This window comes from Pan troglodytes, chromosome 4 (genome assembly GCF_028858775.2).
Source record: "Pan troglodytes isolate AG18354 chromosome 4, NHGRI_mPanTro3-v2.0_pri, whole genome shotgun sequence".
Classification (NCBI taxonomy): Eukaryota; Metazoa; Chordata; class Mammalia; order Primates; family Hominidae; genus Pan; species Pan troglodytes.
Window position 1 is genome coordinate 158,160,365 of NC_072402.2, and position 21,275 is coordinate 158,181,639.

The following is a 21,275-nucleotide window of genomic DNA, read 5'->3' on the forward strand; positions in this document are numbered from 1 at the left end:
TGCACATTCCAAAGGCCTTGTACGTTCTTTCCAGTTTGGGAAAAGGAGCAGCTAAGGGCACCCATGGAAACACTTACTAATTGTGTGACCTTAGGCAAGTCCCCCTAACCTCACCAAAGATAAAATTCCCTTATGAGTAAAAGGGGATCATAAAATGGAGATAATAATTCGGGCTACCTGCTATGGATGATTGCTGTGGGATTAGGGAAGATGATGCACGTGATACATTTAGCAGAGCGCCTGGTGCCTAGTAGGTGCCCATTAAAATTTAGCTATGACTGTTCTCTTTAGCTGACACACAAGACTGCCTTGAATGTTCACATTTCCAGAGAAAGGTGCTCAGGAAGATTTCTCAGTGTTCCGCCTGCCAGGTCAGTTTACAGTTCAAAGAATCCCTTTGTTCAAAGGGTGAGCAAATCCAGCCCTCGTGTATCTGCAGCAATGAAACAAGGGAGCTTTCTGCCTGATCTTCACCCCAAAGGCAGTCTCTCTTTTTAAATGCCTGCACACATGTTATTTATTTATTTCTGGTTAACGTTTAAATTGAGGTTTTGGCTGAAACTCAGCCTGCGCGCACTTGAAAAGCCAACAGGCTCATTGGGCAGCCGATAAAGCTCTCGGGATTTCCCCGCGGGGCTGCGGAGAGTACAGACAGGAAGCCTGGGGACCCAGCGCCTGACCAGAACTTCCTCGGGGGAGGCTGCAGGGGAGCAGGCGCATCCTGCACAGAACGCTCTAGAGCGCGCAGGCCAAAGCACCAGGCTGCTCCTGACACGTGCTGCAAGAGGGTCCCCGACCCGGGGGTCCAGACCCTGCACGCATGATGGGGGAAGGTGGAGGCTTCCCCCTCAGCTCCGCGGAGAGAAGCTGACACTGCCAGGCTGGAACCTTCCATTCCGGCCCAGCCTCTTCCTCCCTCGCTGTGCCGAGGAGGGATCTAGAAGGGACTTTCCAGAGAGGGTTAGCGTGTAGGGTGTGGAAATGGAATAAAAGCATATGCAAATAGGCCTTAGCTGCCTTCCTCTACCCCAGCAAATAAGAGTCTTTCTCCAGAAAGATGCTCTGTCTCCAAGACGCTTGACCGCTCTTCCTTTCCTGGATGGCACCAGCAGGGCCGATTGGAGTGGTAAACCCTGGGCCGGAAGGCATGCCAAAGGGTGGACAGGATGGACAGGAGACAGTAGCACAACGAGGAGGGGGAGAACGGCGGCTGAATTGGAAATGATAAAATAAAATGAAATTTTAGGAGCTCGCTGTGAGTATGAGCTGGGAAAAAATAATCATTGCAAGCTGATTTATTATGTACTTATCTTCTGTTTGAGAGGCAGCAGGCTTTTGTACAGTGGATTATTGCAGAATAAATGGCACATTAAAGATATAATCAAGATGTTTAAGGCATATTGAAATGACATTAGAATTAAAGTAGGTGAGACTTTTGTCATGGTCTAGAAATATAAAAATGTCAGTGACTTGGAGATATTTCCAGTGCTTTAGTAAAGATGTGGCTCCATTTCCAAAAGGGACATATTTTTAACCTTTTGTTATTTTCAGGGTGGGGTGGGATAGAGTGGGGTCAGGAAGTGGTTTAGAATCTCTATGGATGATAAAATAATATGCTTTAAACCTGGAGTTTTAGACTGTGGTCTCTATTTAGCAAGTCATAAACTTTCTTGCAGTGACAATAGCATGAAAATATTGGACAGTAAATATGGTGCTCTTAGGAGGTTTCAGGGTTGGAGGACTATGGCTATTACTTTTTGTTTATTGTGTTCCTATTCTCAATTTCAATCTTGTCTTTGGATATTAAGAATTTTTTTTAAATTTTCTATTTTTTTAAAAAGAATCTTTTACATACTGAACCTGACTTGTATACTAATTGGCAAACAGTGTCACTTTTCTTTCTTGATGCCTCAATGGGTTTAATTATTGTATTACGGTATTTTCTTGTCATTTGAGACCTTCACATTCAGTGTCCTTTCTTTCTTTTTTTTCTTTTTCTTTTTGAGATGGAGTCTTGCTCCCGGCCTGTCGCCCAGGCTGGAGGGCAGTGGTAAGATCTCGGCTCACTGCAACCTCCGCCTCCTGGGTCCAAGCAATTCTTGTGCCTCAGCCTCGAGAGTAGCTGGGATTACAGATGCGCGCCACCATGCCTGGCTAATTTTTGTATTTTTAGTAGAGACAGGGTTTCGCCATGTTGGCCAGGCTGGTCTTGAACTCCTGACCTCAGGTGATCCGCCCTTTTCGGCCTCCCAAAGTGCAGTGTCCTTTATTTCATTTGTGTGCCCTGGTTCTGCTTTAATTTTGCCCCAAACCCTTCTGAGTGTAGCGCTTTGCTGACACTTTATCCCCGTTATTAACAATGGGTTTTTGGACAGAACTGGCTTCTCTTTATTTGTTGTTTTTAAAATCATACTGCTGTCCTTATGCATGGTACTCCTTAGAACAGATAAGCAGCCATACAAGAAGCTCTTTGAGAGAGAGAAGGTGGACTCTGGGGGTCGTGCCGGTTGTTTGGAGTTGTTGGACTGTTAGCTTGTGGAATGGGTGATGTTTCATCTTCAGGATTCCGTGAGGCCAGGCCTGGGATGCGGGGAGGAGCTGACTGGATGGCCCCTGGTGATGCATTCCTGGGCCCTCTTCTCATCTCTGAATTCCTAGAGTCCCACTTTCTCCAAAGGCCCTGCGGGAATCAGACGCATGCACTGCTTCAGTTCTGTGTAGTTTTAGGTTCTCAGTGGAGGCCTTTGGGCTCAACTTGTAGTAAATATTTGTTTTCTGTGGCTGTCAGCAATCTATAGTCTTGGGTGTGGTCCCTAAAAGCCAGCTTTTGGGCAATTTTTGAACCGCAATGGGGATTCCTCCTTCTGGTTGTTCTACAATCTGGCAAACATTTCTTATTTTGTTCTGGGCTTTAGTCTTATTTAATAACAAGAGAAAATCTTCTATTTTTAACAATAACATGAATTATTTTTATGACTTACACTTTGTAAAGCATTTTTGTCATTTCATGTAATTCTTTCATAAAATTTGTAAGGTTGGTAGAAACAGTAGAATTAGCACATAATGGGAACTTATTAAATATTTGTTAAATGAATGAATTAAATCCATTTGACTGCTAAGGAAATTGAAACTCAAAGAGATCAAGTGATTGATTTAAGGCTCCACTTTCCAGTAGGGACTCACATCTGATTTTTCCCATTCCAGACTGACTCTGATATAATATCTTACATACTATTTGTTACTCTTCCTCCAAGATCTTAGAAAGGTCTTTTGATTCTCTAAGAAAAGATAATAGGACAATGCAAATGCGTGGATACACCATCAAAGGGGTGGCTGAGGGTTGTCTACCTCTTTGTGTAGTTCTTTCCTAGGTTCCTGACTCCGCTAAAAACTTATATCCTTAAAGATATGATATTTAGATACATTCCTTGTTGGAGATAAGAACACAAGTTCATTGCTGAATCATGGTGTATATATACAAAAAAAAAAGAATGCACAAGTTCATGCTGAGAAAAATGACTATCTTGAATTTTTAATATTTTTTGGAAGTTTGAGCATAAAACTCTGCACATCTCAGGGGAAGTTAATTTCAGAGTTTTGGATGTGGAGCTGAGTATTTTCTCTAGCTTTGTCTCTTGGGGTACTGGAGGGAGTCATGCACTGCCTCCATTTTGGGGTAATCTTGGTGTGTAGCAATCAGCACTCATCTGGCCTACAGTCGTCATTATCAGCTGCCCCCACTGCTGGAGGAAATGTCACCCATATCAGTTCAGACATTAAAATAGTAAGAAAAGAGCCAGTTGTTCTAGCCAAACCCAGAATTAGGCTTAAGGTCGCAACTATGTACCAATAACATCCATCAGCTTGCCAGAGACTTCCTTCAACTGGCGACACCAGGAACAGAGAGAAGGAAGATAAATTTCCCGTTAAATCTAAAGCAAATTAGAGAGGGATGCCAAGTGGGTGTTCCCCACAAGGGCCTTTCCCTTTGACTTCTGTAACCCGAGATTCAAAGTTTTGGCTCTGGATTAACTCCCAGAAGAAAGCTGCAAAAACAACTCTGGTTACTTCTTTACTAAACTGATCCTTTTGCTGCTCCAGTGTGCAATTATATTGCCACACAGATAGTCTCAAACCTGTCAGTCTTTTTTGCAATTGTTTTTGTGTCTCATTGAGAAAGGACTTCCTCAAGTGAAGATTGTAAAGATTTATTTTTATATTTATCTTTGAAACTTCTATAGTTTTTGTTGCTATCACATTGTTCATTTGCATTTAGTTCTGTCATCCATCTGAAGTATATTTTTGTGTATGATATAAGACAGATCTGATGTTAATGTTTTCCTCTTTAGGTACTAGTTTTTCCTCTACTTTTTTTAAAAACTAAAATTTTAGCATTAGGATCGTTTTAGACTTATAGAAGCATTGCATAGACAGTACAGAGAGTTCTTGTACACTCCGCTCTTCTGCTTTTTGATTTCTTCCTCTGCTTTGAAAGGATATTTTTACCTGGTCCTAAATTACAGCATGTACACAGATATCTTTCTAGAATCTCATTTTTATTCTATTGGTGATTTGCTATTTCTGCTCCAATGTCACATGTTTAATTATTATTTCTAGAGATTTCATAGCTTTTGCTAGGAAACCTGAGATCTCACAGGGCTTTTAAGAAGTCAAATTCAGCCTTCAGGCAAATGAAATAATATCAACCCTGTAAGTTGTTGCTGCTGAGGTAACCTGCCAGGAAGTAACACAGCTGCTACATAGGGAAGGGAGATGATCACTGGTCACCCGCCCTTTTCTCTGGGCACAAGTCTTGGACACAATAGCAAGGACCAGGCTTTGGAGCAGAGTTTCTTCACCTTAGCGCTATTAACATTTTAGGACTGAAAGTTCTTTACTATTGGGGGGTGCTGACCTGTGCATTGTAAGGTGTTTATCAGCATCTCTGGCCTCAACCCACTAGATGCCCCCCAACTCATGACACCTTGAAATGACAACCAACTCATGGCAATCAAAAATATTTTTGGACACTGCAAATATTCCTAGGAAGGTTAAGCCTCCCCTTCCACTCCCCCTGCCCCTCCAGTTGAGAACCACTGCTCTGGAGCCAGCCTGAGTGTTAATCTTGGCTCTACTGTTTAGTAACTGTGTGCCTTCACTTTGTCAATGAAAAATAGCCAAATTCTGTAAAGTATTTGAAGACATTTATTCTGAGCCAAATTTGAGTGACCATGGCCCATGACACAGCCCTCAGGAGGTCCTGAGAACATGGGCCCAAGGTGGCCCAGGTGCATATTGGTTTTATACATTTTAGAGAGGCATGAGACATCAATCAAATACATTTAAAAAATACATTAGTTTGGTCCAGAAAGGTGGGATAACTCAGAGCAGGGGCTTCCAGGCTATAGGTAAATTTAAACATTTTCTGGTTGACGGTTGAGTTTGTCTAAAGACCTGCGATCAACAGAAAGTAATGGCTGGGTTAAGATGAAGGATTGTGGAACCCAAGTTCTTATTTGCAGAGGAAGCCTTTAAGTACTAGGCTTTACAGAGAATAGGTTGTAAAATTTTCTCTTTTCTCTTCTCCTCTCCCTCTCCCTCTCCCTCTTCCCCTCCCCCTCCCTCTCCCTCTCCTCTCTTTAAGACAGAGTCTCGCTCTGCTGCCCAGGCTGGAATGCAGTGGCACAACCTCGGCTCACTGCAACCTCCACCTCCCAGGTTTAAGCAATTCTCCTGCCTCAGCCTCCCGAGTAGCTGGGACACCACCGAGTAGCTGGCGGGCACCACCATGCATGGCTCATTATTGTATTTTTAGTAGAGACAGAGTTTCACCATGTTGGCCAGGCTGGTCTCGAAATCCTGACCTTAGATGATCTGCCCTCCAAAAGTGCTGGGATTACAGGCATGAGCCATGGTGTCTGGCCCATAAGATATTTCTTATCAGACTTATAGTCTGTGTTGATGTTAATGCCGGAGAGGTATAATGAGGCATGTTCGAACCCCACTTCCCATCATGGCCCGAAATAGTCTCTCAGGTTACATTTTAAAAGAGCCTTGGCTGAGGAGGAAGTCCATTCAGATGGTTGGGGTGGGGGGTGCTTCAAATTTTGTTTTTGGTTTACAATTTCCTCCTGTGTAAAATGCTAACAATAATATTGCCTATCTCCTAGCATGGTCACAAAGGCCAAATGAGCTAATTAATCACAGGAAATGCTCAGAACAGACTCTGGTAGGAAAGACCTGCGCTCAATGTTAACCATTACATTATTTAAAAAAATCCTTTACATTTGGTCTCACTCCTAATTATCCCATAGACTTCCCGTTTTTCCTACACCTCCATATCTTCTCCGCCGTGGAGCAAAATGTTTAAATCACAACAATATGCACCAAAACATTACAAGTCTGTGTTAATGAAATGGAACTCTATTTTCAGGGCCCCGTAACTGCTAATTAATCAACTCCCATGATAAAGTCATCTGAGCTGTGTGTGAATTTTATTTGCAGCTGCAGAACAGCAATTCGTTAGTTAACAGGCCTTTAAGTGACAATCCAGCTCTTTGGAGCAGGAGAAAGGCCCAGAAATGATTTTCTGAGCAAGATGGTAATGACAGTGGGGAAGATAAAAATCTGGATAAGGAGAAGACTGAGGATTTACTTGACTCATTAACTTGATGGCTTTGGGAATGCCGTGTTCATTTACCGTTAAAACACACCATCATCTTGCAATTCAAAGGGGGATGAATGAAGACTCGTTTTCTAGCAATTCATGTTACTTAGTCACCCAGAAATTTTTTTTTTGTTTTGCTTTTTGTAGCAGCAGATATTGTAAAACCATTACGTTTGTTATTAACCTTGCCTGAGAGCCTTTCTCCCGGGGATGATTATTGCTATGCGTAAGAGCTGGTTGAGGATGGCAGGTGTGGGCTGTCTCTGCCTTTGTCCTAAAGGCTCAATTCCTTCTTCCAGTGAAACCAGGACTTGGTTTGATGAAGAGAAGGAAGTGCCTTGGACTGAGCATTGGGGACTATAGTCAGGCTTATTGGTTTGATGGCCTTGGTGATGCTCACTTAATTCACTTAGTCAATACAGCAAAGTGGTTGGAAGCCTGGGTTCTGGAGGCAGCATGATTAAGTTGAAAACCTAGTTTCTTAACTTGCCAGCTGTGTGGCCTTTCTGAACCTTCAGAAAGGCTGCTGAATCTTCAGAAAGGCTGCTGAATCTTCAGAAAGGCCTTTCCGAACCTTCAGAAAGGCTGCTGAATCTTCAGAAAGGCTGCTGAACCTTTCTGAGCCTAATTTTTTTCATTTATAAAATGATGTTGATCATAGTACCTACCTCACAGTTTTATTAGGAATTTTTAGTGAAAGAATTCATTTAGCCTCACCCCTAATAAGCATTTAATACATCTTAACTACAAAGATAACTGTTATTATTCATTTGCGAGCTTTCCATGAGCCAGGCATTGTAAGGATAGGGCACACATTCAGGTCAAATAAGACATTTTGGGCTTCTGAAGTGTTTATTCCCTGGAGATTGGAAGGAGAGAATTGTTTCCACCCAGGTAAGCATCTAAGGCTGTGGACGTGGGGAGGGAACTGGAGAAGCTCTTTGGGAGGTGGTGACCTTTATGGAGGGACTTGTCTCCAGAGACTGGTACCTGAGTAACTACAAAGGGAATGGACCCCAGATATAGGCAGAGCCCATACACATAGAGACAGAACGTCAAGACCATAGAAACAGGGGTGAAACTTAGAATATTCTCCCCATCCCCAAATAGAAAACAGTTAAATGTATAGGCTGGAGGACCAGAGAGAAATGTATTGCCTGTTTCTGCTCAGTGAATCTAGCCATCAGTTTCTGCGACTTTAAGCATGTTTTATGCCAGGCGTCTGATTCCCAGCTGACTGGGTCCCAGAGCCTAGAGGTGCCCAGGACAAGGTGTATGGGTTGCAATTATTTGTTTGGCTATTTGTGTTTAGTAATGTTTCTTTTCACCTTGCAGGAACTCACCTCATGGTTATAAGGGGATTTTTTTTTTACAGAAAGGGCTAGCAAAGTTCAATACTGGAGGATCACCTTACAGCTTCTTCTTGGTAAACATTTGTTGGCCCAAAAATGTTTCCATGCTAGCTCCAGCTTTCCTCCTAAGGCGGTGCGGAGATCTAAATGAGATAATTATGCAGACTATTTGAAAATTTTTTTTTAAAAATAAAGTGCTACGTTAGGTACTACCTAATTTTTTTTTTATAGCTAGCATATAAAGGAATTTGGATGTATCTCCTTTACACCTTTTGAGAATGAACTGAAAGACCAGGATTAATTTAGCTTTGAAAGGATATCGAATTTGTAAAGTTATACTAGGTAAGTCTCTCTTAAAAGCCACGCGTATTGAAAACCCATTCCTTTATTCTAACTCTGTATAGCAAGAGCAAAGTGCCACAGTAGTATTTTTTGGGGTGAGAGCTGGCAAAGTATATTTATAACAACTTTTGGGTTCCTTTATAAATTTCTCTCATATGGTGGGAAAAATACATAAAAGGAAAGGGGGTGGATTCTTAAAAATGGAAGCAAATAGTTTCTCTGTCACAATGCACTACGACCAAATGAGGTATGGGATTTCTTTTCATAGGACAAGTTATACATTTGCCCAACATAGTTATACAATAGGACTCTGTCTTAAAAGAGAATTCAGTTTTTTATTGATCTAATGCAACTACAGTTTTCCTGGGCTGTGCGCTGGGGAAATGATAATAATGGATGGAGCAGTCATGCTGACAAATGTAAATGGTCAGTGGTTAAAAGACCTTCATATTGCTCTTTTGTTTCCGTGTTTTCTGACTGCAAATCTCATGAAGTTGACAAAATGGCTCATAGTGCAAAGTACGTCCTGGTAAATAGGAGGCAATTACTTTGCTGTGTTGCTCTGTTCTGTTCCCCATTCTGGCTGGGGAATGGCTCCGACTGTGCAGTTTAAGTTTATTTTGGCCTGGCTGCTTTGGTGGCACAGGAACAAACTAGTGCCTCACTGGAGATATAGATTCTGAAGAACTGGAAGTTTGAGGGTCTGGGTGACCAGGGACAGGTGGGGGCTGGGGGCAGCAAGGGGACCAATGGCTTACCATTCAGATCGTCACCACCCTGATGTCCAGCTTTCCATGCAATGCAGTGACTGGGAGCTTGTGGGAGGTCATCTGAAAGATACTGTGGTCTTCCGAAACAGAATATGTCAGTCAGGCAGAGGATGGGAAGATGACTGAGGACGGGAGGGGAACTTTCAGAGGGCAGAGAGAAGGAGTGGTTAATCATAATAAAAACATATAATTTGTTATTATAAAATGATTACTCAAGAAGTGTGTTCTAATTGTCTACCATGTACCATGCACTGCTGTTGTGGGACGGGGTAAAAAGAGGCGGAAAATGTGATATCTACCTTTGAGAATTTCACAGTCTCACAGGACTTGCACCTATGGGTGCAAGACCCTGCAGGATCACATGTTAAATTGCGTGATTGGATGACAGATGTGTGGGATGATTTTTTACCCTCCTCCCAGCTGTTTTCCACACCCAACCAAAATATCTAAAAAATACAGCCTGGATCACATTCCTTCCGTGTTTCCTCTGTCTTTAGTTAAGGTCAACTCCATATTTCTCAGCAAGGCCAACATGAATCGGCTCTTGCCTTTCTGGACCTTCCTCTCCTCATGCCATCCCTAGTCTCGTTATTGACCTCAGTAGAGGAGTCTCTCTCCGTCTTCACAAGTGTGCCTGGTCACATCCTATTTGTGACCATTTGGACATTCTGTTCCCTGTGCCTGGAACTCCCTTTTACCTGGTCTTTGCCAGACCATGCTCTACTTATTCTTCAGGGTTTCTCCTTAAATGTCATTTCTTTCCAACTACCAGGTGCTTCATAGAATCTTGAGCTTTTCCATTGGTCGCATTTATCACATTTGGGCTCACTTATTTGTGTGATTATCAGTGAGATTTCAGTCTCTCCTGTTTGGTGATCTCCATGGGCCATGCTGGTCTTGTCTGTGCTGCAACCCCAGGGTCTAGCACAGGCCCGACACACGCAGCAGGTGCTCTGTAAGTCATTGATGGGTGAATGGATGAGCAAGGAGAGGTTCCACTGGGTCAGTGCAGTTGTCCTTTCGAAGCACTTTGTTGCTCCTCCTGGAGCCCTTGGTGTGTTGAACTTAGCATCCTGTTTGTCTACCCTCACATCCTCATAAGCTTCCAGAGGGCAGGGATTGAATCATCATCATCTTTTCATCTGGTTCACATAGGAACTCAGTGCAGGTTGTAGGATGAAGGAAAGAATAAACTGTGTACGAATGGAGCGGGCCTTATCTGGGTTTCAAAGCTTGCCTGGGGAGGAAGGTGGAGAAAAAGTGAATTCAAGGACCCAAAATAGCAGTGGGAGCCAGGATGCAAAACAAGAGTAGGGTTTTGTTTTGTTTTAAAGCTGAAAATCTGCATTAGAAAAATACCGGATAGTCACCAGACACAGCATGACAGGATGTACTCATGCTACAAAGATGGGAGGGTTGAGTGGGGGGAGGCTTGGAATTTCCCCAGCTGAACTTTATACCTTGAACAATGTCCATCTTTCAGAGCTTGCTGCTCTCCTCAGGAGTTTTATCCATTCAACACATTTTTATCAAGCACCTATTCCATGGGGAAGATATGCCTCCCCTCAAAGAGCACGAAAATTGGCCCTTAGGAGGTGAAAAAAAACTCTATGTGTAAAGCACAAATATACATACAGTATATATAGACATATAATATATCTGTAGTGTTAACATTTCATAGTGGGGGGATTAGAAAAAAAAAAGTCTGAAAAGGTTCCTTAGAAGGATGATAATGAAAAAAAGATTGAGAAACTGACCTACTCTGTGCCAGGCATTCTTCTGGTTAAAGGGCCTACTCCCATGAAGCTTTCACTCTTACCAGGCAGAAAGACAGTAAACAAATAAGTAACTGTAAACTAATAATAAATTGTGTGAGGCAGAAAAGCAGGCAAGGGGCTGGAACGTTTGGGGGATGGGTGGGGCATGTCTGTGTTTCCTTTAGGTAGAGTGGGTGAGGGATGGACTCTGATGAGGTGAGGTTTGAGAAGAGTCTGGAAGAAGTGACAGGTGAACAGTGGAAATATTTTGGGAAAGAGCATTCCAGGAAGAGGTAACAGCTTGGTGCAATTAAGAACAGCAAGGAGGCCAGGTGGGCAGGAGTGGATGGATGAGGGAAGGATGGTAGAAAATGCGATTGGAGGTAGAGGCAGGGGCCAGATGACATGGGCCTTGTAGGCCATGCTGAGGGGTTTGGGTTTTGTTCTCTGTGTGATGGAAAGTTGCTGGAGAGCTTTATGCAGGGGAGTGACATGATTTGATTTATCTCTCCTTTTTTTTTTGAGACAGAGTCTCGCTCTGTCTCCCAGGCTGGAGTGCAATGGCATGATCTCGGCTCACTGCAACCTCTGCCTCCCAGGATCAAGCAATTCTTCCTGCCTCAGCCTCCCGAGTAGCTGGGATTACAGGCACCCGCCATCATGCCCAGCTAATTTTTGTATTTTTGTAGAGACAGGGTTTCACCATGTTGGCCAGGCTGGTCTTGAACTCCTGACTTCAGATGATCTGCCTGACTGGGTTTCCCAGAGTGCTGGGATTACAGGCGTGAGCCACTGTGCCTGGCCTCTTTTTTTTTTTTTTTTTTTTTAAATACTTTAAGTTCTGGGATACGTGTACAGATGGTGCAGGTTTGTTACATAGGTATGCATGTGCCATGGTGGTTTGCTGCACCCAGTAATCTGTCGTCTAGGTTTTAAGCCTCACATGCATGAGGTATTTGTCCTAATGCTCTCCCTCCCCTTCCCCCCACCCTCTGACAGGCCCCAGTATGTGATGTTCCCCTCCCTGTGTCCATGTGTTCTCATTGTTCAACTCCTACTTCTGAGTTATCTTTTAATAAGATCCCTCTGACTGCTATTTGGAGGGTGGACTGCAGAGGCAGGAGTGGAATCAGGAGACCTCACTGTTGCAGGTCTCCTAGGTGGGAGCTGATGGTGGCTTGGGTGAGGGTAAACAGTTAGATTCTACGTGTACTGTGAAGGCAGAGCTTGCAGGACCTACAGAGGAATCGAATGAAAGTTCTCCTTTCTACCAGCTGCTGGCCTCTCTTGTGAAGGCCAGGCTGAGTACATGTTTATCTAGCATTCTGCAGTTACTTATTTTTCATCTGTATACCTTGCCACCTTATCTAGTCTTTGAATTCCTTTAGGGAAGAAACCATTTTTGTTTATGTCTCCAAGAGCCAGACAGTGGGGCCGAATGGTCAAAAGTGTTAGTCGTATGTGCTAGGTGGATGTTTTAACTGCTTAGCTACTGCTCTTCCTCCTCCTTCTCTTCTTTTTGCTTCTCCTCATCTTTTTTAATCGAGTGAGGATGGCAATGGCATTTTTTTTATGACTTTTGAGAGTGAAGTGAGATTTGCGTGAAAGTGCCTTGTTGGCTGGTTGTGGTGTCTCACGCCTGTAATACCAGCACTTTGGGAGGCCGAGGTGGGTGGATTGCTTGAGTCCAGGAATTTGAGACCAGCCTGGGCAACAGAGCAAAACCACCTAAGTTGGAGCACTTTTCCCCTTCCATGTCTGGTTTTCCTTCATGTGAAAGGGAAGGCAACGCTTACTTAAAAAAGTGGAAACTCTCAAATAATTTACATTGTATTCTAAGTGGTAAAAGGCCACATTGAGGGTGATGGAGAAGCCATTACATGTCACTTGAGGGAAGTGAGTGTCTCTAGTGAATCATTATGAGTAAACGGATTTGGTGCTGCAGCATGAGCAATACAAAACGTTTATATAGTAATCACCAAATTGTGTGGATCCAACCAGAATTAAAAAATGCCTGAGCTTTGGCTTAGGGCCATGGCTGAACGGGAGCATGAAGCCTGGCACAGAACAGAAGGAATGAAAGGCATGGATGTAGCACAGCGATAGACATAAATAGATGCAAGTTTAAGCGAGATGAAAATGCGTGGCTGCCGCTTTTTCCCTCTGCACTCACGGCAGGCTCAGAGCTGGAATTAGAACGCTGGCAACCAAACTCTAGAGCCTGTTGTCTAAGCATTACACTTTGCTTTCTCCAGATATACCCAAATGTTACCCCAGAATCCTTCTATCTGCAGATTAATTCCCCCTGCAGATTGTGGGGTTCAGGTTTATTTTACAGTGCCATTCATTTGTTCACCCACTCATTCATTTGTCCACGAATTAAAAACTACTTTTCTGCATCTGCCATGTGCCAGGCACAGTTAGGTGCCAGGGATCCAGTCGTGAATAAAACAATCACGGCTTGGGGCTACAGTTAGTGGAAGCAACACTTCTTGTTTAGGACTGTCAGTGGTGGGAGGACCCAGGATTTGTGTGATTTGCCACAAATTTAGTGGTCCCCTTTTCTGCATTGAACCAGAAATTCTTCTAATTGGTGAAGAAAATCAGCAACAATCTGAAAAATAAAATATGGCACCCTATGCCTCACCCTGGACCAGAAATTGGGCCACCTGCCATCATTTTCTGACCAGGCTGATTTAGCTATTTGACCTTCGGCCTCAATTATAACTCATGTTCAAGCAGTGGTTTCTCATACATTAGTTTACTTTGCTCCTTCCAATACCTGATTGGTGAGAGAGGACCATTTCTGAGGAGGTCTCTGATGTGTAGAGAGGTTATATGACCTGCCTAGTTCCCATAGCTAGTAGGAGACAAGCTAGGGCTAAAACCCAGTTTTAACTTCTATCACCTTTTTTTTTTTTTTTTGAGACAGTCTCACTTTGTCACCCAGGCTGGAGTGCAGTGGCACGATCTCAGCTCACTGCAACCTCCACCTCCCAGGTTCAAGCATTCCTCCTGCCTCAGCCTCCTGAGTAGCTGGGACTACAAGTGCGTGCCATCATGCTCAGCTAATTTTTGTATTTTTAGTAGAGATGGGGTTTCACCATGTTGGCCAGGCTGGTCTCAAACTCCTGACCTTATGATCCCCTCACCTCTGCCACCCAAAGTGCTGGGATTACAGGCATGAGCCACTGTGCCCAGCCTATCACCTTGTTTTTATTATCTCATCATGTTGTCATCTTAATGTTTTTAACTTTTCAGTTTCCCCATCTTTAAAATAAGGAAATTAAACTGTGTGGTTTGTAAAAGTAAGTTCCCTCCCTCCCTTCCCTTCTTTCCCTCCCTCCCTTCCTTTTCTCCCTCCCTCCTGTTCCTGGACCAAACTGAGGGTCAGGCTGCTGTTTCTCACAGCCCAATAACGAGATGCAGATGAACTGGGAAGGAAGAGAGTTTTTATTTCTGTAACCAGTTACACGGAGAAGGCCCGGAAATTATCACTAGACCAACTCAAAATTACAAAGTTTTCTAAGCTATATGTCTACATGTAAGTGTGCGTTCATCTAAAGACATTAGTGATTAATTTCTTTTAATCTGTAACTAAGGTCTGAGTCCTGAAGACCTTCCTCTAGAGCCTCAGTAAATTTACTTAATCTAAATGGGTCCAGGTGCTGGGGTGATTACTTATCTTGTCCCCTGCTAAATCACGGAGGTTTGGGGAGTTCCTTTAGACCCCCAATAAACCTGTTTGTGGAGGCCTGGGGAGTTTCTTCAGACCCCCATTAAAACTTGTTTAATCCTAAATGGGTCCTGTTAAGAATTCCTTCGTTATTTTGTCATGCTTTAGTGTCCAGGCAAAACTCTTGGTGGGCTTTTGTTGCATTCCAGCCTTTGTATAAGGGCACTGGCTCAATCAGCTTTTAATGTTTAACCTAGCTGTCAGTCAGTGCTGGGACAGTTGTGATGGAAGCCTGCATAACTGAGACCTAGCCTCCCTCCCTTCCTCCCCTCCCCACCTCCCTCCCTCCCTTTCTTCCTTCCTTCCATCCTTCCATCCATCCATCACTGGAGTGCCTACTATGATCAAGACATCATGCTAGAAGCTGGAAATAATGTTACACAAAACACATGCACACACCCCATTAAGAAAGTTAAAAAGCCACCCAAAGAATGGGAGAAAATATTTGCAAATTATACATGTGGGACTTGTATCTAGAATATATAGAGAACCCTTACAACTCAATAATAAAAATACAAACAACTCAATTACAAAATTGACAAAAAAATCTGAATAGACATTTCTCCAAAGAAGCTATATAAATGGCCAGTAAGCACATGAAGAGATACTCAACATCATTAGCCATCAGGGAAATGCAAATCAAAACCGTAGTGAGATACCACTTCACACCTACTAGGATAACTATACTCAAAAGATAGACATTAACAAGTATTGGCAAGATGTGGAGAAACTGGAACCCTCATACACTGCTGGTGGAATTGTAAAATAGTGTGGCCGCTTTGGAAAACAGTCTGGCCATTCATCAACTGATAGCCATAGAGTTAACATATGACACAGAAATTCCACACTTAGGTATACGTCTGTGAAAGGAAAATAGATCTCAGAACTCCCAAAATCACTAAGCCAAAGGGAAGTCAAACTGGGAACTGTGTGAGGCAAACCTGCCTCCCATTTTATTCCTATGTAAGCTAGCTACAAAGATAAAAAAGCTACATACCTCCCTCACAATTTGCCCACTAGGAAATTCCTTGTGGACAAAGGACAGACAGAATTCAGTCATTCTTTTGCTCATGTGAGACCAATGCATATCTGATTGCTTCTTCTGCCCTATTATTTCACTAAGCCAGACTAAGGAATAAGTGACTATTCCTCTACCCTCCTCTCACATGTAAATTGTGTATTCAGTAAAAGGCTAACCAGAGACAAAAAAATGCAACAGTTTGTCTTGTATCTACCTATGATCTGGAAGCCCCCACCCCTGCTTCTAGTTGTCCCAGCTCTCCAGACTGAACCAATGTACATCTTACATATATTGATTGATGTCTCATGTTTCCCTATAATGTATAAAACCAAGCTGTGCCCCGACCACCTTGGGCACAATGTTGTCAGGACCTTCTGAGGCTGTGTGACAGGCATGTTCTTAACCTTGGCAAAATAAACTTCCTAAATGGATTCAGGTCTGTCTCAGATACTTTTGGGTTCACACATCCATGAGAAATGCAAACATATATCCATACAAAACTTGTACATGGGTATTCATTCATAGAAGCATCAAATAGGCAAAAGGTAGCAACAACCCAAATGCCCATCAGCTGATGAATGGATAAATAAAATGTGGTAGATCCTAACGATGGAATATTATTCATCCATAGGAAGGATGTACTGATACGCATTAAAACATGGATATATCCTGAAAGCTAAGTGAAAGAAGCCAGTCACAAAAGGCCACTGACTATATGATTTCATTTATATAAGATGTCCAGCATATATATAGACAGAACGTAGATCAGTGATTCCCCAGGGGTGAGGGAGGGGAATGGAGATTGACTGTTAATGGTTATGGGATCTATTTTGGGGATGATGAAAATGTTCTGGAATTGATTATGATGGTTGTACAACTCTGCAAAATACTAAAAACCAATGCATTTTTTACTTTAAATAGGTAAATTTTCTGGTGTGTGAGCTATATAGCTATATCTCAATAAGGCTATTATATAGTTATTTTATTTTATTATTATTTTTTAGAGACAGAGTCTCGCTTTGTCACCCAGCCTGGAGTGCAGTTGTGCAATCTTAGCTCACTGCAACCTCTGCCTCCTGGGTTCAAGTGATTCTTCTGCCTCAGCCTCCCAAGTAGCTGGGACTACAGGTGTGCGCCACCACGCCCGGCAAATTTTTGTATTTTTATTAGAGACGGGGTTTCACCATGTTAGCCAGGTGAAACTTGAACTCCTGACCTCAGGTGATCTGCCTGCCTCAGCCTCCCAAAGTTCCGAGATTACAGGTGTGAGTCACCACATCTGGCCTATATACATATTTAAAAAACACTAGCATGGTCTCTATGCTTATGGAAAACAGTCTTGTTGGAGAGATAATTTTAATCAAATAATTATACAAAATTATCTAACAATTACAAATTACGGTGAAGGAAAGAATCCCATATTATGAAAGAGACTAGCTGGAGGCTGATGGTGAGGGGGTGGTAGGTAAACATTCAAATGCTCTTACAGAGATCCCCAAGTAACAGTGGCTTAAATAAGGTAAATGTTCCATTCTTGCTGATCTATCAGTGCAGGTGTAAGCAGTCTAGGGTGTATAAGGAAGCCTCACAATTTTGGGGCTCTTCTGGCATGCTGCTCTGCTGTTCCCTGGGGGGCTGCACTCATTTGCATGGTCCACAGTGGCTCTCCACCACGTCTACAGTCCAAGCCTGAGAAGAGGGAGGGAAACAGTAAAAAACTCTCCACTCCTGCTCATATCCAGCACTTTGTCACACCAGGTGAGGAAACAAAGTCAGATGTCCAGGTGTTCAGATACCACTTAAGGGTTCTATTAGTATAGAAGGAGGAGAGAATATATATTGGGCAAACAATCAGCAATCTCTGCCATAGATGGCCTCTCTGAGGAAGTGACATTGAAAGCAAGAACACCAGGATAAGTTGATGTTAAAGAGAGGAACGAGTTTTCCAGGCCAGGGGGATGGCATATGGAAGGGTCATGAGGCAGGAAAGGCCAGCTACCATGTTTAATGATGCTTAATGATGTGTGTGTCTACCATACACATCCCCTACAGATTAGTTTTTGTTTTGACAGGGTCTCTCTCTGTGGCCCAGACTGGAGTGCAGTGGTGCAATCATAGCTCACTGCAACCTCCAATTCCCAGGCTCAAGCGATCCTCCCACCACAAGCCACCATGCATGGCTCATTTTTTATTTTTAGTAGAGACAAATTCTCCATGTTGCCCAGGCTAGTCCTGAACTCCTGGGCTCAAGAGATCCACCCACATCAGCCTTCCAGACTGCTGGCCTGGTCTCCTCCAGATGTTTATAACTCATGAGTGCCAGGACTAGACCTGGTACTAGGAAGCAGCTGCATTGGATTTACCAGGCTTTTCACTCTTGTATTTTACAGGGCTGGGACAGGCCTGGACTGCAAAGAGGGGTCTTTGCACCATCTCTGAAAAGCCGATGTGTATCCTCAGCTTTGAGAACTGAATTCCATGGGTTGTGTCAGTGTCAGACCTGTGAAATTCAGTTCTTCAGCTGGGATATCTCTGTCATCGTGGGCTTGAGGACCTGGAGAGAGTAGATCCTGAAGAATTTTTCAGTCTGCTGAAGAGCTTGGAAGACTGGAGACAGAAGGCAGAGTCTCAGGCTCTGAAGGTATAAGGAGTGTGAGTTCCTGTGAGAAACACTCATTTGATTGTGAAAAGACTTGAATTCTATGCTAAGCAGGGTTCCAAGTAGCTAAATGAATGATCTCAGCAAGTCTCTCTTGCTGCTGCTGCTACTCGTTTACATTTATTGATTACTTATGATGATTCAGGTACTGTTGTACGTGCTTTACATGCTGTTATACGAGACTCTTGGGAGAAATCACTTTAATGAAGCTTGAGACACATGGCATTGCCATGCAATGATTTTTCCCCCCTCTTCACGGGATCAGAGGGAACTAATAGAATGTGACAATGATTCTTTAGCGGGGACTGCTGAGGCTTCTGGTTCCTTTTTAAGATCTGCAGTGAAAGAAGATTAGAAACATGGATATGCCCTTCTTTTGGTCCCCCTCTTCCTTTATTTGATCTCTACTTCCTTCTATAAATATATTAGGGCTACATTGTCCCTTTGTATTTCAAACAAGGCAAAAAGAGGTTGTAATTACACTTTACTGCAATCCTCATTTTCTCCAGGGAACAGGAATGCAAAGGCTTTGAAGGCCTCTCTATTTGCTGACATGGTCAGCTGGGTGCCATGGGCCAAGTCCTTCTGTTGCCCTCCTCTGTCACCAAGTAAGCTAGGTCCTTTCTGAGGCTCAGGTTTGCTATGATGATGACCACTTTTAGGCAGAAGGTTAGAGGCCTCATGAGTGCTATATGGACTTTACTAGGCTTTAGATTTGATGGGGAATAAGGGATGTGATTTGTCTTTTGGGAACTCATCTTTGATTCATCATTGTCTCTTGGTATCTTGGAATTTCCATGTCATTACAGTCTACAGAATGAAAGAGTAACCTGTCCCAGAGGAGAGGCAGGTGAAAGACTCCACAGCATGCTCATTCTCATTCTGTCTTCTCAGTGACACCGAGGTTTACTGAGTGCCCACTATGTGCCAAGCACTGTGCTCAGGGCTTTCTTTGTCTGCATGATCTCAGTGAATCTCACCAAGCCTCATCTGGAAAATGGGGACAAATTAACAACAGGATGGCAAATTGAAAAACACGTAACCATGTTCTACAGATGCAAAGGGGTGCTTGGTTATTATGAAGGCCCCCTCGCAAGCGTGTGGGACATGGGTGTGTTCTCTGGGTTGTACTGATCAGATCAAGGACCTCCCCCACCCTTCTCACACTCTGCCCACTTCCGCCCTTTGCTTATCAGACCCTTAGCCAGTGACTCATTCCAGAACCAGAACCTTGGTGAAATCTCAACTGACACCAGAGATCGGTGTCTTCAGTCCTAGACTGATGGAGAAAATCCAGAATATATACTAGAAGCTCCAAATGCTCTGGGTTTCAGCTCCTCTGTGCTGTGGACACTGACTTTGGCTCAGAACTCCGATTTAGTACAAAAGGCTCATTTTTATTTCAGGGGCACTCTTCCTAAAGCAAACCTAATAAATGAAATATGGAATTCACAGATACACACACACATTAAAAAATTAACCTAGTGTATCTGTGAGGAGTAGGCAGAAATTTACTGTATAAAAGAATGCTTCATTTCATAGAGAATTTTTGTTAAGATTCCATTAGATAGTACATTTCTCAAAGATTTTTGAGGTCGTATTTGCTTTATCAAAACTTGGTTTATGTAAGTGGAAAAAGCATGTTGCAAAATAACTTGGTGTCTATGATTCAGTTTATGTAAAATAATAAATGTATGTAGGAATACGTGTGTTGAAAGATGTACATCAATTTGTTAACAATGGTTATCTCTGACGTGGTGGGATTTGAGATGTGTTTTTCTTTTTGGTTGTATTTTTCTCTATTGTTTGACTTAACACAGAACATGTTTGGTTACAACAATAAAGTTATTGAAGACAATATAACACCCAATTGTGATGAGTCCAGACAGTACTCATGCTGTGCATTTATTAGACAGTATGCCATAGAGGTGGGTCATGGAGGAGTGGAGAGAGAGCCCTGATTTGTTGTCCCATGAAGAAGATAGGCACAGGGTAATATGTAGTGTGATTCTTTTTTTTTTTTTTTTTGCACGAGGAGAAGTGTGTGTGTATCCGTGTAAGTGTATGGATATCCAGTGGGTAGTGGGTGTTAAGATTGCAAGTGATTTTTTTCCCCTCTCCCTTAATCATGCTTTTCTGCCTAAATAAAAAAAGAACACTCTCCAAAAATCCATCCATGTGTGCCAGTGGTTTTTAAATGTGTTTCTTGGACCAGCAGCATCAGTATCACCTGTGACTTTTTTTTTTTTTTTTGAGTCACTCTGTCACCCAGGCTGGAGTGCAGTGGCATGATCTTGGCTCACTGCAACTTCCGCCTCCTGGGTTCAAGCAATTCTCTTGCCTCAGCCTCCCAAGTAGCTGGGATTACAGGCGCCTGCTACCATGCCCGGGTAATTTTTATATTTTTAGTAGAGACGGGATTTCACCATGTTGGCCAAGCTGGTCTTAAACTCCTGACTGCAGGTGATTCGCCCACCTTGGCCTCCCAAAGTGTTGGGATTACAGGCATGAGCCACCACGCTTGGCCTGGGAATGACTTTTGGATTAGCCAACCAACCTGTGAACTTTTTAGAAATGTAAATTTTCAGGCCCCACTCAAGACCTCCTGAATAGAAAACTCTAGGTGTAGGGCCCAGCAGTTTCTGTTTTACCAACCCTTTGGCTGACTTTTATGCACACTAAAGTTTTAGTACTGATAGGGTCAATCAAGGGACATCTGCATTCCCCTGGAACTGAAATATAGCTGACATTGACATGAAAGATGCTGGCCCACTCCTACAAGTATGCATGCAAGTATTCCGCAAAACTTATTTCTGAGAGATGAACAGCAGGACCCCAAAACTTCAAGATGGTTACAAGTGATATTTCCACCGATGAATAGTAGATTTCTAGGTTTTTAATGTGCAAACTTTAGGTACATAAAACCGCTTGAAGAAGTTGTCAATTAAGGCAGGTCATGCCCCTGACCCAC

General features: G+C 43.0%; 1 long non-coding RNA gene and 1 other non-coding gene across 2 annotated transcripts; both read left to right on the forward strand.

Annotated features, from left to right (window-relative positions):
* The first annotated feature begins 742 nt into the window (after nt 1-742).
* Nucleotides 743-20,162, forward strand: LOC129144113 (uncharacterized). The gene is made up of 2 exons (XR_008548299.2): nt 743-1,255; nt 18,036-20,162. It is a non-coding gene; the product is annotated as an uncharacterized LOC129144113 (long non-coding RNA).
* MIR146A (microRNA mir-146a) lies at nt 18,090-18,187 on the forward strand. The gene has a single exon (NR_035677.1). It is a non-coding gene; the product is annotated as a microRNA mir-146a (primary transcript).
* Nucleotides 20,163-21,275: the final 1,113 nt, after the last annotated feature.